Raw genomic sequence first — 5,297 nt, 5'->3', positions numbered from 1 at the left:
TAAATTAAAAAGAAGTTAAAAAAAAAGAAAGACTGAGTCCTTCTCTTTCTTGAACTTGGTTGTTCTTTTTAAATCATCACCTCCGAAGCGGAATCCTTGAATCAGCACTGGGAGCTTGTTAGAAATACAGACCTACTCAGACCTACTGAATCAGTAGATAAGCAACATCCCCCAGGTGTCTTGTGTGCATATGGAAGTCTGAGAAGCCCTGAATTAGACCAGAGAAGTGTACTGAATGTCTCATAACGAGGCGAGTCAAATGACCTGGGTCCTAATGTTGTCGTCAGTCTCTCTGCCCCCCTCCTTGTATGCAACCTTTAACAAGACATTTCACATCATTGAGTCCCCACATTTTTGCTAGAAATTGAGGACTTTGGGATGGGTCAATGAAATAAAATACATTTTTGAGCACAGCCCTATGTGATCTTCAGGGAATAGAAATAGTAAAACAGACATGACTGCTATCATCCGGCGCTTAGATTCGGGTTGTGGAAATAAGAGAAATTAAATGTGCAAGTAGTGAAAGTACAAGATGAACAGTGGGAGGTGCCCCAAGAGAAGTGAGAGAAGGGGCTTTGGGCTTTAGAGAACGAGGAGGCTCCTTCTGGATTTTTTCTTTTTATTCTGATGTTTTGCAGTCCTAAAGCAAAAATTAAATTCACGTAAGAGACTGTTGAGATACCCCTTTATTCTATAAACCATATGGATTAAGTCCACAACAAAGCTAAATACAATCTACCACTTTTCAGGAGGGAAAAATTATTTCAGAGGAACATCAAAGATTCTAAATAGACCCATAAATAATAAAAAGAAATAAAAACACTTATAAGTTACCATTTCCAATTTGTATTAAATATTGTCTAGACTATGAGTTTCTTAAGGTCAGGGACCTTCTCCTGTTTACTTCTGTGACCCCAGAATGTGACACCATACACTCTATGACGTCAGTGATGTTTGTCGAATTGAACTGAAGCATTTTCATGGGCAAGACAAACATACTCTTGGAGTGGAGGAACATGGATTTCTCTTGGAAAGTCTAAAGACCTTAAGGACAAATATTTCATTAAAATGCTTCAGGGAAGCTTTGCTCCTTTACTTTAAAAAAATTCTTTCATATGGACTTCCTCTGGTAGAAGTTCTTCAGAAGCAAATAAGAAACAAATCCTATAATGTAGACAATATGTAGAACATTTCCCTTTTAAAAAATTTTTTTAGAACATTTCCTTTTAATAAAACAAAAATATTTGGAATATTTTATACTTAGTATAGCTTAGCAATATTGTCTGTCTATCTATCTATCTATCTATCTATCTATCTATCTATCTATCTATCTATCTATCTATCTATCTATCTAGAGCTCTAATAGCCTAGTAGAAGGGACTACTTTGCCAATCCAAAGGTGTGAGGTTCGAATTCTTACCCACTCTGCAAGAGATAGAGGAGCGATCTCCTGTGTGATTTAGTACCTCCGAAAACCCACTGACCGGTCAGCTATAAGTTGGGTTCTGGCTCAATGTTACACTATATTATGTGTGTGTGTGTGTGTGTGTGTACACACACACACACACACCCCCTATATATATATATAATATCTCCCAAAAGAATGGAATTGGTTTTCATCACTGTGGGGTCTGAATCGACTCCTATAGCCGGAAAGGAACTCAATAGAGAGCACATACTTCATCCTTAGTTAAGGATGAATGTCCGATTTAACTTTTTCTTATATTTTCTGAAGAAGGTATTCCATGTATAGATTCTATTTTGGCTGACCCTTTTGAGATTTTTTGCTAAGCATTTTGAATACTCCATGTCTTCTTTTTGAAGAGTCTGAACTTCTTGCTCTTGTTTTAAATTTTTATTTCTTAGCAGGATGCTGGGCTAGTACCTGTGTAATCATAAAGACTGTTGTTGTTGTTGTGTGCTGTTGAGTCAGAACTGGCTCATAACTAACCCTCCAATGGGTTTTCAGGGGCTGTACATTAAAGGGGAGGAGATTGCCTATCTTGAGCCACCAGAACTCCCTTAATCATAAAGATTACAGTATAGGAAATCCAATGAGTCAGTTCTAACTGTAATTGATTGCTACAAGTCAGAAGAAACTTGATAACATCCCAAGACAATACATGGGCTGTGTTTTTGCGGATATTGTGCTCACATAGATAATGCAAACACACACACACACACACACACACACACACACACACACACACACAAACACACACACAATGGACAGAAATGATTGCATTTTAGAAAAATGTCTTGCTTAGTGTGTCTATGCATGCTCTGCATGTCTTGGGCAGCTTCTAGGAATGAATTTCACCCTCATTCAATAGTTCAAAAGTATTACCTTTTTGATTTGTGTAGAAAAGGTAGCTTCTCCAATGATTTTTCCCACATATAAAATCAATCTGATTGCTGGATTCCTGTGTAGGCTGTCAGGTGAAGTTCGTGTTTATTGTCACCTTTTGTGTTTCTTATAAAAGGTATTTGCAATGACAAAATCACTGATTTTACAGAATTCTATCATTCTGTTTCCAGCCTCATTTCTGTCACCAAGTGCATGTTTCCCAACTACCTATACTTCTTTCTTACTCCCAACTTTTGCATTCTGGTCACCCATTATTACTAATGTATCTTGGCTGCATGTTCAGTCGATTTCTGATTGCAACAGTTGGTAGAAATCATCTATTTCCTTCTTTTTGGCTCTGGTTGTTGGTGCATAAATTTGAACTGATAGTGGTATTAACTATATAAGGTCTTCCTTGTATGCACATGGATATTTTCCTGTCAGACACAATATTGTATCTCAAGACAGATCTAGAAATGGTCTTTGTAACTATGGATGCAACCTCATTTTTTTCTCTTTTCGTTTCCAGCAGAGTAGATCATTTGATTGTCTGTCTAAAAATGTTCCAAGCCGATCCATTTCATTTCATTTCATCAGTGCCTGGCATGTCAATATTTATGTGTTCCATTTCTTCCTTAACAATCTCCAATTTTCCTATATCAATATTTCTTACATTCCACTTTCCAATCATTGGAGTCTATTTGCAACTGATGACACATAACAATAACAAGAAAAGGTAAGGAGTTCTGGTGGCACAGTTCACAGGGAATTGTGCTGCTAACCCAAAGGTGGCCCCTCTCTGGTGCTTCAAATCCTCTAGTGACTCCACAGGAGAAAGAGGGGCAATCTCCTCCTGTGGGATTTACAGCCGCCGAAACTCACTGGTCAGTTATAAGTCAGTTTTGACGCAATGTCAAAACAACAGAGTTACAAAACATTTCCATGAAGTTATAGATCAAATTTAGTGGTACTTCAATATTGAGAAAATAATGAATTGAAGCTCTGCGTGCGCCCTCAGGCCATTTGTGGCCAGGCTTGAAGGCGGTGGGACTCCTTACAGCCAAGCTGTGCCCAAGTGAGCCGCACTGGAGAGGGGCATTGGGCTGTGCATGAGTTGGTCCCACGGTGGGCAGGGGCTACTTGCCGTGTAAACACTTAGGTCTGGTGGCGATAACCCCTTGTGAAGCTGAGCAGCAGGGCGGTACAGGATGCTAGAGAGACCCATGTGGCCAGTTGGGTGCATCTCATTTAAGTAAGGAATGCCTAAACTCTCTGCACTTGTGGCTCTTATAACCAGTCTCAGAGCACCTGCACAGGTTGGAGATTCACCACCCAGATACAGCTGTCTGCGTGGCCCAAGGTGTGCAGACCTGCATTCTTCCTGGTCAGCTGTGCTCTTGAGGGCTGTTTCTGGGGCAGGAAAAGTGATTTCTTTATGCATTAAAGAAAGTGGTTTGTGGAGTATGGAGGAAATCCTACCAAGAGAGGGGCTGTTTTTAGAAACTTGAGGATATGTTGGTAAGAGTCTTTTGCTGGCAACTAAACTTCTGTGTCAACAGGCACCAACATAAATCTTTAACACTAAAGCCACTGTTGTTGTTGTTATGTGCCATCAAGTCTACTAAGTCCACTGGATGAAAAAAAATTGAAATGAGCAACACATACAAATATTGGTACGGATTCCTTCAGTCTATAAAAATGTATAAAGTACATTTTATTTGCATAACATGGTACATGTAACTATAAGATTATTTAAAGGAGTAATTTTTGGTGAGTTCACCACTGGATCAATAGGCAACATCATAATAGATGGAGAACAGATTGAAGCTGTGATGATTCCCTCTTGTTTGGATCCACAAACAATATCATTGGCACTAGTAGTCAGGAAGTCAAAAGATATACTCGATAAATGTGCTGTCAAAGGCCTTTCCAAGGAGTCAGGGAGTAATGACACCAATTTAAAGACTAAGGTGTATCTTATTCAAGCTATAGTTTCAAGCTTTTTCAGTTACTTGTTATGGATCTGAAAGTCAAAAAGGATGACAGAAGAATCAATGCTTTTGAGTGCGGTGTTGGAGAAGAGTTCTGAGTATCCCAGGGACTGACAAAAGAACAAACAAATAGGTCTTGGAAAAAGTGCAACCAAGCTGCTTCTTGGAGGCAAGCTTGATGAAGCTTCATCTTACATATTTTGGGCTTGTTGTTAGAAGGGACCAGTCCTTGGAAAAGGACATCATGCTTAGAAAAGCAGAGGAGCAGAGAGAGGAAGACTCTCAATGAGATCAGCTGACAACAGTGACCATCAGCATGGCCCCAGGTCTATCAAAGACTATGAGAAGGGCACATGAGAAAGCAGGGCGCTGATCGGGATGAGTCTTAGTCAATTCGACAGCACCTAATGACGACAGAAAAGCACTAAGATAGGACGGGGAAGTTAGGGGGACAAGTGAAAGTGCTCTAAGGCTCTTGTATTTGAGGAGAAAGGGTTACAGATATTGACTAACTTGAGATAGATTAAGATAGATACTTATGCTAAAATAGTGAAGATTTCTGCTAAAAGATAGAAATAAGCTAGAAAACTTCACATCAAACAAAAGAAAATATAATCAGTTTAATAAACTCTAAGAAAAAAAGACAAAAAATAAGTAAAGATAAAAAGAAAACATTAAAAACCATGATAGAAATAAGTCTGCAAATATCAGTAAACACGTGACTCTACTTGGATGATATCAAACATTTCTGAACATGTGTTTGACACTAGGCATTTTTTTTCTTTTTAAAATTAGTTTATTTACAAAATTCAAATACGCTGTTTTTCACACCAGTTCCTTCCCATTTCAAACCAATTTTTTTTTAAAAAAAATTTAGGTTGTTTATTTTTCATTTCAATGAACATCTACAGAGATTTTGGGATTCCATTCATTCATTGTTGCACCCTTCTCCCCGCACA

This window comes from Elephantulus edwardii, unplaced genomic scaffold, assembly GCF_000299155.1.
Source record: "Elephantulus edwardii isolate Elephantulus edwardi_28Jun2011 unplaced genomic scaffold, EleEdw1.0 scaffold00015, whole genome shotgun sequence".
Lineage (NCBI taxonomy): Eukaryota > Metazoa > Chordata > Mammalia > Macroscelidea > Macroscelididae > Elephantulus > Elephantulus edwardii.
Note: the sequence above shows the minus strand (reverse complement) of the source record.